Source organism: Theropithecus gelada, chromosome 9, assembly GCF_003255815.1.
Source record: "Theropithecus gelada isolate Dixy chromosome 9, Tgel_1.0, whole genome shotgun sequence".
Taxonomy (NCBI): Eukaryota; Metazoa; Chordata; class Mammalia; order Primates; family Cercopithecidae; genus Theropithecus; species Theropithecus gelada.
In genome coordinates this window covers 109976913-109989450 of record NC_037677.1, presented here as the reverse complement: position 1 = coordinate 109989450, position 12538 = coordinate 109976913, and the positions used below count along the sequence as shown (strand labels likewise).

The 12538-nt window shown below is 44.0% G+C and overlaps 1 non-coding gene across 1 annotated transcript; it reads right to left on the bottom strand.

The window, feature by feature from the left end:
• Positions 1 to 7199: 7199 nt before the first annotated feature.
• LOC112632261 lies at positions 7200 to 7259 on the bottom strand. Its single transcript, XR_003121326.1, has one exon. It is a non-coding gene; the product is annotated as a U7 small nuclear RNA (small nuclear RNA).
• Positions 7260 to 12538: the final 5279 nt, after the last annotated feature.

The window sequence follows — 12538 nt, the reverse complement described above, 5'->3', positions numbered from 1 at the left end:
GCGAGACTCCGTTTCAAAAAAAAAAAAACAAAATAAAATAAAATAATTTTAAAAAATAAAAAATAAATACAATTATGAAACTAGTCTGTGAAGGCTCGTTTTGGGTTCAGCTGGAGACACATGTGGCACCTTAAAAATCAGGTATCTGCACTGTACAGAGTACCTTACTTATATTGTCTCATTAACGCCTCCCCCAAACCTTGTGTGGCAGGTATCGTTACTATCCCATTTCACAGAAAAGGAAGAAACACTCAGAATGGTTCAGAAACTTATACAGTTAATTAGCTGTGGAGGCTGGAAGAAATTCTGTGTCTATAATATTCTATCCTTCCCTAAATGCTGGCCACTATGCTAAGACAGTAAAGAAGCAGAGGGGTGGCCATGGGGGCTATCAGTCTACCATGTGAGATTCAAGAAGAGTTATTAAGAACAGTCACCAGTAAGCAAAGAACACTGAACTCGGAATTAGACCATTCTGAAATTGACACCCTAGTTCTGCCCCTCATTTCTTCTGTGTTCTTGGGCACTTTTCTTTATCCCTTGAAGTCTCAGTTTCTCCACTGTGAAACATGGTTAATTATAATATAGTAGAGAGTCCTATTGCTTCTTGGCCCTTTGACTAAGATCAAGTGTATAGTAGACAGTCTCCAAGGACAGCCGCCAATAATTCCCCATCCCTGTTCATGAACACCACTCCTTGCTTTAAGAGGAGGAGTCTACTTATTACCCTCTCCATAAATGTGGGCTGGCCTCAGGGCTTGTACAGGCAAATAGAATGTGGAGAAAGTGACATTCTCTGACTTCTGAGCCCAGGTCTTAAGCTTCTGCTTCTTCTCCTTTGGAGGCCAGGATTTAAGGAAGTCCAACCTAGACTAATGAACAATTAGATGCCCTGAGGATGAATGACCATTTGAACATCAAGACTTGACCAAACTCTAAACTAAATGCAGCCTCAAGAAAGACCCTAAGCAAGGCCAGTAGAAGAACTGGCCCAGCTAAACCCCAGCCAAACCACTGAATTGTAAGAAATAATATGTTATTGTTATTTTAAGCCTTACTCTCTGGGATGATTTGTTACGTAACAATAGATAACTGACTTGCCTCAGGTTGCTGGGAAGATTTAATAGGTTAATGTATGTAAAAGCAAGAACACCTAGAATAAAGTTTGCCATTCATGTATTCAACACATGTTTATTGGGCAAGCACTTTATGGGCACCACTGCAGAGGCAATTGGGATTCTGAGGGGAGCAGGGCAAAGTCACCACCCTCTTGGAGCTTACATTGCAATAAGAGGAATAATAAATAATAAAAAAATAAATAATACAATGTCAAGTACTGACTTCTGCTGAGAACAGTTGCTGTGTAGCAACCCTGTATTATTTGTATGTGCTGCTAACTATCCTTGGTTTACATGCTCTTGGTTCAGGCCTTCAGAAATTCAGTGAAAGTGAAGCAAAGTAGGGAGGTGAAGGCTGAGAGGGAGAAGACCTATTTTAGATGGTGTGGTCCAAATGGCCCTTTTTGCATGGGGTATTTGAATAGACACCTGAATGATAGAGGAAGTCAGCCATGCCTTCCCTGTACAGCCATGACTCCTATGCATGCACCTGTTCACATAATGTATTCTAGTTATTTGTTTTTGTCTTATCTTCCCTCATTGACAGAGAGCTCTCATAGGCAGGCAGAGGCATTTCACATTCAGATCCTCTGTGGTTTGGGCAGTGGTTGATGCCCAGTAGGTGCTCAGGGAACACTGATTGACCATATGAAGGCATGTCATGGAGCCATCCACTACTCAACTCAAGGGTTAAAGTCACTGAGCCAAAAAGAAGGATCAAAATGTAGCTACTACCCTCCGCAGGAGACCCTGCAGAACACAGGCCAGATTCCCCCTTTACAGAAAGCTTCATTGGCAGCCCAACTGTCCCATGACCTCCATGCGAAGCCTGAGGAAACCCTGCCTTACTTGGGTCCAGTTGCTGGGAACAGTCACCCACCTGTCCTATACCCTTAGGCAGAAACCTCTATGGCCAGCACCAGAAGGGAGGTGTCTACCTGCACTTTCCTTGAGCTGCCCAGGCACTATGGTACAGGGAGCAAGATCTCCAAGGACAGGGGAAAACCCAGGGGATCTGAGATCTGCCTCCTCCTGCACCCAGCAGTCAGGCTGCAAGTTCCAGGCAGGATGTGATGGGAGGGAAGCTTGGTGGAGCAGAGGCGTTTGCTCAGCAGGAGAAACTCTGTCATTCCCTGTCCTCCCCTGACTCCACCTCATCTGGCCCACTAGTAACAACATCCCAGTTGGCCTCATGAAAAATACCACGCCCGATTTCAACGAAGACACCTTGGTTATGCACAGCCACAGGCCTGCGGGGTGTGCTTTCACCTCTGCCCTTCCCACCAAACCCTCCTTTATTATCCACCAGACCAGATAGCAATAGGGCAACTTCGTCTTCCTGAGCAGCTCCACATTCCACAAAGGGGCCGTTGCTACTTGCCACTCTGGGAGAGAAAGCCCGTCACGGGCCTTCCCCTATGGAGCCCTCTCTCTTTCCCTGCCTCTCCTCCAGCTGCTCCTGGTTCAAGCCGCTGCCTGCCCTGGCTAATAATGCCTTGTCATGCAGTGACAGAATTACGGCCTCACACTGGTTTCACATGTCACAAATAATTGTGCTCATTGCGCATCATATTGAAGTTGTCAGGTCTCTCTTACGCCTATAATTTGTGTGAGTTGATCATACTTTGGTAAATCAGCAGGTCGCGACCTGTGCCCTTTAGCCCCCGTGGCTGGCTGAGAATGACCTACAAATCTTGTGACAGGGACAACAGAGAGGGTATGAACTGCTCAATTGCTCGTGTCTATCGGCTGCTGTGGAGACAGTCCGTTGCTCTCTGCTTTCACCATCACTTTAAACGGCTAACGCGGCACCCTATGTCAGCCCATCTTAATTTCTTCACATCTGTTTTTTTTTTCCTCTAGATTTTTTTTAACTACTTTTGGATATTTCTAATTTTTTATCCTTTACCACAAGACATTTTGGTGCCAAACCCAAGTGTCTTTCTCGCATGTGTTTTAAATAAAAACCTCCAGCGACTGTGATAAAGGGAACAGACCTCACTTTCTCTGTCCAGCCCAACTGAACAGAGCTCCACGCAATGGTTAAATCTGGCTGGCAGCTTTATGAGCTCCATTGCTAACACTTTATTGGGTAACACGTTCACAAATAGTGTTCCTGAGACTTTGTTTTCATTAAGGTACAACATGTACCATCAAGTTGCATTTAATTCTCTGCTTCACATTTTATACACAGTATCGCTGACCGTGGCCTTCAGTATCTAATGCTGGAAAGAGAGTAATGAAGTTCAAGCTGCTTTTATTACCCTGGATCTTCAATAACTGGCTTCTTAAAAAGTCAGTGGAAAAGAAGCAAGATGACCAAGTTCTGTCCAGACTGATGCTCTGCAGAAATGCTGGAGTGAGGTCAAGAATAAAATCGTTTTATGTGGGTCTATCTCCAGGGCAGCTGTTGCAAGTTAGGTGCCCAGAGAGTGGCTAGCCTCCTCCTAGGTTAAGAAACAGAACATGGTGTCAATGGCTCCATGATGTTCGCTCTGGTGGCTTCCCATTCTTTGGCAAGCTACCTCACTCCTGCAGAGAAGCACCAGTGGGTGGGTTTGTAATTCTGAAAGCAGATGGTAACATCTGACTGCCCATGTTGGGATGTCAGGAAGTGAGGATGATGCCACTTGTTGGAGCAATAACAGGCATAAGGGCAGTGGGTGAAAGGAGAGCAAATGAGCAAGGCTCTCTCTCCACACCTATACAAGGCATGCCCATTTGATTTCCAAAAGCGTCAACTGAGGGCGTGTGAACAAGGAATAATTAGTAGCACACACAAGCAATGCACAGTTGTTACAGAAGACACAAACTCATGTTGCTTGAGTGTTTGGATTCCTTTCCCCCTTACCTCTTCTGGTCATAGGCACAGACCCATGATGATTCTCAGCACTGAAAGGCATATCGCTTTCGACGCAATTTACAACAGCCAATCACCAAGTTAAGGCAGGAGTGGGGAAAGAAAATGTTGTGTCTGGGTTGCAACTATAACCCTCCAAAGGCCCCAGCTATGAGGCAAGTTCAATGCAGATGTGGGTGGTTATGGACTGGAGATTTATTTTTCAGGAGTATCTCTTTGCTGAGAAAACTTAATGGAAATGTAGACAGACGGGGGTTCAGATCACAGTACAACCTGTAACTAGCTTGGTGACCTAGGCACGTTACCTTAACTCTCCTTGTCTCAGTTCCTCAACCTGCACAGTAGTTGGCTCATAGTAGGTGCTGAGTAGATCTTATTTTTTTTTCTCAGTCTAGGTTTTCATTTGCAAGCAAAGCAGTGTGACAGTTAAGCAGAAAAGGAATATATAGGGAAGATGTGGGCAGCTTACAGAGTCTGAAGAAATGCTGGAGAGCTGAGATGAAAAATGAGCTGGAACCAAAGGAGGTGAGAGGGCAAAGAACATAGCTGACACCAGACCATGAGCACAATCCAGTTATGATGCTGCCCCTGGCACCACCTCCATTGGCCCTTGGGTTCTACCACTGAACCCCAGACTCCAGTATCTTCTTCCTTCTCATTCTTTACCTGGGGCTGGGGGAAGGAAGCAGTTCAGACTTCAGGTTTTACTCACAACCCCTTTAATACTTTAATACTGTATATATTATTTTTTGGTTCTTTTTCAACAAAGGTGTGGGGTGTGGGGTGGAGAATCTGCATTAAAGCAACCCGATCAGCTTATCCAAAGCCATGCTGTGAATCAGTGACACTGTTTGGAATGAAAACACACCCGCACCTCCAGTTCCCCTTAAGTTGTGTCCATAACTAGCTCATGGAATGACTGTGGGAGAATTCAGGGGGAATAGTGAAACTCTGGCTTCCCATAGGAGCAGTGAAGACACTGGCTACCAAGTGCAAAGTCATCTTTGACTCCCACCTCTGTTACTGGTGAGACAGGGCTCTAAAGAAGTGCCTTGGATGGCCTTGAAAGATGGGACTCAGTCAAATCCATGAATAGGAAGAGAATGAAAAACGAATCTGGAAAATTCAGTCACACACTCCATTATTGAGTGGTTATGTTCTAGGCACTAGGCTAAGTTCTTTTGTGGCATTATTTTATTTAACATTCACAGCTATTGTTATCCCCATTTTACAAATGAGGAAATCAAGTCTTCTGAGTCGGAGGGCATGTGGTAACATGGACATAGCACAAAAGCTTTGCCTTCAAAGCGGGACGTGCCCACAGATGTCTCTGGGTGGCGGCGGCATAGAAAAAGGACACGGGAACCCCAGGGCACAATATCATGGGTACTTAAGAAATGCCTGGTGATCTCATAATCTCCAAAACCGGTATTGTTTGGGCTAAGGGATCAAGAGACAAAAAGCTAAGGAATATTTCATGATCTGGAAACTTTCAGTTCCTTTAATATGAAAATGCTCAACATGAAGTATTAAAGATGTAAGGATTCGGAGGTTGCAGGAGGCCAAAGAAGATTAAGAGATTCTTTCCCCCAAATGAAGTGCATAGTGTATCCATTACAGGGCATGGAGATTTCCCCTCCCCTTCCCTGTCTCTTCCGCTTAATAGAGAAAATGCTGAAAACTTTGAAGAAATACATTCTTTGTTCCTTAAGTTCCATGATTAATTAGGTATAAGCCATGTTTCAAAATGTTTCGTCATTTATTTGTAATTCTCCCCAGAGTGTGTACAGTAACTTGGCTCAGAACACATAGATTACATTGCAAATGCTACTCATATGCTGAAACTTTTTATGTGTCTTTCCCTTTCCTTCTCTGCTTTCCCCTATAGTACTTGAGTGGAAGAACAAAGCTGGATTTCCATCGAAGAGCACACCCTGCTTTGAGTGGATTTCTCCAGCCTATGGGGAACCGACAGAAGGGGGACTGGAAACAGTCAGCAGGCAGCTGTGCGCTCACACAGGCATGGAGCCTCCCAGGTTGCTCTAACCCCCGTATCTCTGGATCAGTCGAGCAAAGCTGTGCATTTGCTTTAAGTCAGTCTTCATCTCTCCATCTCTCTTCACACACCCCTCCCCAGGAGTAACGCCCAGGATTGATCCCAACGATACATAAGCTAGGGAGCAATACAGTGTAGCAGTAAACACTTGGGATCCAACGATGGAGCTCTGACTCCATTTTTAGAGCTTTGTCTTTTTCTCATCTATTAAATGGGGATAAGAATAGCCTCCGAGATCCACTGGGTCATCGTAGGAGCAAATGTGATTTAACAGGGTGCTTCATTCAGAATACGCTTTCTACGGGTGTTCACATTATGTTTGTTATTTTCAATTTGGCCCAACTCCCAACCCCCAACACACACACACACACACACATACACACACACTCTCTCTCTGGGGCCAAGTGACTTAGGATAGTGCTTGGAGCAGTGAATTTGAGTCTGTGGAAGAGAAATTGGATCGGTTAGACAAATTCCCAAGTTGAAGCAATCTGTGTTATGCACACACACACAAAACACACAACACACACGTACACATGCACACACACACAGCTCGGGTTACAAGATTTAGTTGCTGATTCCAAGGCAGAGGCTGCTCTTCTTGCTTTCCATCAGACCCCCTGACTTGCTGCAGAGGTAGCCCCTCCCTTTGCAATATTTTTACTTCCATATCTTTGCTTCCCATCACTCATCAAGAAAAACATTCCTCCTCCAAAGCTCAGATCAAATGCCACCACCAGCTTACAGTCCTCACTTTGCCACTCTTTAAGGTGGACTGCGTATGGTCAAGGGTGAGGCCTCATCTCCTAGGCTTCAACTGCCTGGGCCTTGAAGGTGCATTGAATTGAATCACCAGGTGTATCAGTTTCCTGGGGCTGCCATAACAAAGTACACAAACCTGGCGGTTTAAACACCAGAAACTTACAGTCTCACGATTCTGGAGTCTAAAAGTTCAAAGTTAAGGTGTCAGCAGGGTGGTTCCTTCTGAGGGCTGCGAGGGAGAATCTGTTCCATTCCTCCCTCTTAGCTTCTGGTGGTTTCGTGGTGATCTTTGGGGTTTCTTCATTTGCAGAAGCATCACCCCAATCAGCTTCATACAGCATTTTCCCAGTAAGGGTGTCTGTCTCTGTGTCAAAATATGCCCCTTTTTGGGGGGTATCAGGGTAAAGTTCTGGTAAAAATACAGAAAATCTGCTAGACAAATTCAAAAAGAACTGTAACACTCATAATTTGTCCTTATTATAAGAACACAATTACTTTGGATTAGGGCCCACCCTAATGACCTCATCTTAACTCGATCAACTGTGAGGACCCTATTTCCAAATAAGGCCACATTCACAGGTACTGGAGAAGAGGACTCTAACTTTTTTCTCAGGAGAGGCAGGGGACAGTGTTCAACCCATGACCAGGGGTGAATGAATAACAACTCTGAGTCAGAGTCCATAGGTTCATTCTGTTTTTCTTTTCTTTTTTCTTTTTTTTTTGAGAGATGGGATCTTGCTTTGTTGCCCAGGCTGCAGTGCAGCAGCATGCTCACAGCTCACTGTAGCCCCAAACTCCCAGGCTCAAGCAATTCTCCTGCCTCACGCTCCCAAGTAGCTGGGAATACAGGCTAATTTTTAAAATGTTTTTGTAGAGACGGGGGCGGGGGGGGGTCTGGCTATGTTGCCCTGGCTGGACTTGAACTCCTGTCCTCAAGCAATCCTCCTGCCTCAGCCTTCCAAAGCACTGGGACTACAGGTGTGAGCCTCTGCTCTCAGCCTCTTTCTAATTCTAGCAGGGAAGAGCAGTGAAAATACTCAAAGGGTAACATCCAAGCCCGCCCTTATCATCAAACACAGATAGTTCCCATCTGGTGGTTCTTGAGCCCTGCTGCCACATTAGCCTCACCTGTAGATCCTAAAGGCAAAATGAGACAAAACCAAACAACGATGCTGGGATGGGGAAGACAGGTCAGTGGGACTCAGCCGTCACTTTCTTTCAGGTGCAGCCAAGGAGGAGATCCACCGCAGTAGACTAAACACACGAACAATCCATGTGCTTTTCCGTGGTCTAGCCCGAGAGCCATTTCTTGTTTGGGGGCTTACAGTGTTACTTGGGATGTTTAAACAACTCTTAAAAAATTAAACTGACCTCTTATGTAGAATTCTATAAAGAATATAGAATGTTAAAAATCTCCAGATGGTTGAGATTAAGGAAAAAACATACGCTTTTCCTAAAATATGCAGCCATTTGTCTACTTTTGGTAGAACTAACTCTTGCCCAAATGGAGAGGTAGAGGCGGGGGTTTCGGTCTCATAGTTGGAAATGCTTTGAGATCCAAGAGGGAGAGATTTTGTAGATCATGAAGACACCACTGCTGGCTGTTCTCGTGGTGGTCAGCATGATACTCCAGGCTTATACTCAACGTGTCTTGCTGGTTCAGTGTGGACATGGTATTACTGGTGCCTCGTGTTTCCGTTGGCGAGATGAGCTGGCATATGAAGAATATGCAGACACCTGGAGAGGAATGAGCAATCCATGGGCCCAGGTTTTTTAGCAGAAAAGAGAGCAGGTGCACTGGTGATCATAACAATAGGGAACACTTCCATGAGTATATCATGCAACTGATAGTTAATAGTAGCGACGTCCTTATTACTGCTAATTTTTTTTTTTTTTTAGACGGAGTCTTGCTCTGTCCGTCGCCCAGGCTGGAGTGCAGTGGCGCAATCTTGGCTCACTGCAAGCTCTGCCTCCTGGGTTCACGCCATTCTCCTTCCTCAGCCTCTACAGGCATCCGCCACCACGCCCGGCTAATTTTTTTTGTATTTTTAGTAGAGACGGGGTTTCACCGTGATAGCCAGGATGGTCTCGATCTTCTGACCTCATCATCCGCCTGCCTCGGCCTCCCAAAGTGCTGGGATTACAGGTGTGAGCCACCACACCCGGCCACTTCTAAACTTTTTGTGCCAATTTTCTAACTACCAAAATCTAATTTCGAACATTTGGCTACTTGAGTGACTACATTCTTCTCTGTGTTTTGGAAACATGAACACAAAGCAGATTCTTTGGAAATTAAACACATTTGTTTCGGGGATATTTTATTAAACAGACTAGAAGGACAAAAGTCACTTACATTGGCAGTTCAGTCTTTGCTACCTGAGAACAAGTTCTAAGAAACAGCAAATAACAGGCATACAGGCCCTATAAAGGAACTGTGAAATTACTCATTCTGATAAAATTCAGGTTTCTTATTTCAGAGGGAATTGGGGGAGGAGGTGTAGAAGAAAATTGGATAGTCAATTAGGACTAACTACATGGCTAATCGCAAAGATTACAAATCCCAGGGATGTAAATGATACCTACGGCCCCGATATCTTCAGTAAACATTTAAAATAATAAAAACGATAAATTATCCATTGCCACAAGTTTGACCTCTTACCCTGGTCATATCAGAGTGGGTCCAGCAGAAAGGGGAGGAAGGTCTAAACTTTGCCTGGGTGATGTGAGGTTAGGGACTGAGGACCCTCTTCTGCCAAAAAGTTAATCTCTAGTATTTATTTGGGTGCAAAAGAAAGTAGAATAATGGGGAAGGAGGTCCTTCATGTAAAAGAAACTCAAAAGCTTTACAGACTGAATTAGGTGTAATCCTTATGGGATCCCTAACAGCTCATAAATAACTTTTAATGAGATTTCCAGCGAGTAAAATAGCACGTGGGGGAAAAAAGTATTCTTTTTTATTTTTGTTATTTTGTTTTCAATAAAGCACATGCTTCATATCGTTGTTTTCCAAACCCATAACCAAAAGAAGGGAAACCATTTCAATAAGAAGAGATTAGTACTGAAAATATTTAATTAACTGATAGGGACAGGAAACGCTTGAATATGTCATTGAAAATATTTGACATTGACCACTAATCTATGGAAACTTATAGAGCTGAGTCTAAAGCATGTTCCGGAGTTAAGCAGAGAAATAAATCAAGGTTTGCAAATGTCATTTAAGTTTTCACCTGTCCCACGATTCAAAATTATTGGCTTCCCAATGAAAAGCATATGTTGTGTCCCATGCCTGGGGAGTAGTAATGAAGTGAGGCAGACACTCTCCAGCGCTCCCTCCCATGGTGCCCCTCTTTATTTCTCATCAAGTGAAAATAATTACTGTATCCTTAAGGGAGCGCTTCCCTGCGTCTGGTCTGCCGATAAGGGCTGCCATGCTGGCTCCTCCAGCCCTGCCCCTCTTCCTTGAGGGACCAAGGTTTGATTTATGAGAAAATAGTTGGCAAATTGCGATGTCCATCTTGATGGATGACATCATTTGGACCATTTTGCTGATCATGTATGACTACCTTTTTTTTATTTAGCCTGGTTGCAATTGATCCGTAGCTCCAACAGCTGAAGAAGGGGAAAAAAATAGCAATCGCCTTTTCTTGGAGAGGTCACTAAGCAGAAAGAGCTCTGGCCTTTTGTTCCCTAGAAACTCACCAGTGATGTTCAAGCCCTTTACAAAGAGCTCTCATAGATATTATCTTAGACCATCCAAACAAAGGCTCTCAGAAGTAGGCAAGACGGGTATAGTTCTTCTCATTGGGAAGATAAACAAAGTAAAGTTCAGAGAGACTGAGTGCATTCCCCCAGGTCACACAGTTAGTCAAAATCAGGGGTTCAAATCTTGGTCTTTTGACTCCCAAGCAAATTCTTTCTCTTTTCATTGTTTCTTGATGGAACAAGAACGTACACTTAGTGACAAAACCAAACTCCCCCTATAATAGGCTATTCAGTCCTGCTGCTTCCCGAGTTTCTGGGAGCTTTCTAACTGAGCTCCAAGCCCCTGATATCTCCCTTCACCATCTTTCCTCCTAGCCACCACAAGCATTATAACCCTGCAACACAAACCCAATTATGTCACAACCCTGTTAACTTTCAGTGCCTTCTTATCCCCCAACACTTGCCTCTCAGGACTTTCCACCTTATCCTCTCTAACAAGAAGGTTGTGGAGGTGTGGAGTGGAACCTAAAGTGGTCTATTTCGAATTTATTTGAAATCTCATGCTTCATATCTAATTTTATTTTATTATTTATTTATTTTGAGATGGAATCTCGTTCGTCACCCAGGCTGAAGTGCAGTGGTGCGATCTCGGCTCACTGAAAGCTCTGCCTCCCAGGTTCACGCCATTCTCCTGCCTCAGCCTCCTGAGTAGCTAGGACTACAGGTGCCCGCCACCATGCCCGGCTAATTTTTTTGTATTTTTAGTAGAGACAGGGTTTTACCGTGTTAGCCAGGATGGTCTTGATATCCTGACCTCGTGATCCACCCGCCTCAGCCTCCCTTCATATCTAATTTTAATAGGGACTTTGCATTATATTCAATATATTCTTGTTCGCTTTCACTTAAAAACAACGATTTCAATCTAATCTTTAATTAAAATGAATGCCTGGGGAAAGCAGCCTCATCTTCATTTTATGGCTTTGGGCTCTTCTTAGTGTACCTCCTATTTTGAGTACCCCTAGTACACATCCTGGGTCCCAAGGGATCAGGTCTAGGGCCTTAGCATTGACTATAAGGTCCTTGTTCAGCCACCTTACCTTCCTCCTAGCCTGATTTCTACCACTCATACCCTGACCTCTTACATTACAGCCATGCTGATCTTTCATGCTTCCATGCCTTTGCACATGATCCTCCCTCAGCCTGAAAGTCTTTTCTCCCTTTACCTCGAAATTCCCAGCAGGCATGCATGGCACCACTCAGTGCACCTTCCCTTGTGTCCTCAACTGTGGCTCTATCATCTGCACCCCATTCCTGGTAGCAGTTAACCCTTTGGGTGCTAGTCATCTACGAGAATGTCCCTTTTTTCCCACTAACCTAAGTTCCCTTACCCACTATCTTCATAGCTACCAGAGCCCAGTACACTTGGCATAAACTAGGTACTAAATAAATGCTTGTAAAATAAATAAAAACTATTAAAATGCTTTCCACTAGGAGATTTGTTTTTAGAAGCTAGCCTAATCTCAGTTGCTTATATTGTACAGTTTTTAAGAGTTTTATACATTTAAAAAAATCAATCATGTGCATTTTTTATGCGTGCCAGGTGCATGATCTCATTGGATATTCATGATCTCATTTTTCTTCAAAAAAGCAGGTAGAGCAACACCTCATTCTCTTGCCATACTTGGAGGTAAACTCCAGATCCTGGAGTTCAAATGCCTGCGTTTGGATCACCCTCTCCTTACTATCTCTGCTTGAGCTCAGTTTCCTCATCTGTAAAAGGGGATGATAATGGTACTAATACTTGGCAATAAAGGCCATGAGCTCTAGAAATGATGGACTAGGTCAGGAATTGGCAAACGATGGCCCATAGGCCAAATCCAGCCCACCACCTGTTTGTGTGTGACCTGGGAGCTGAGAATGGTTTTTATAATCTTAAGTGATTTTAAAAAATCAAGAGAGTAATCATATGTTGTGATCCATGAATATTCTATGAAATTCAAATTGCAATGCCTATAAACAAAGTTTTACTGAGATATAGCC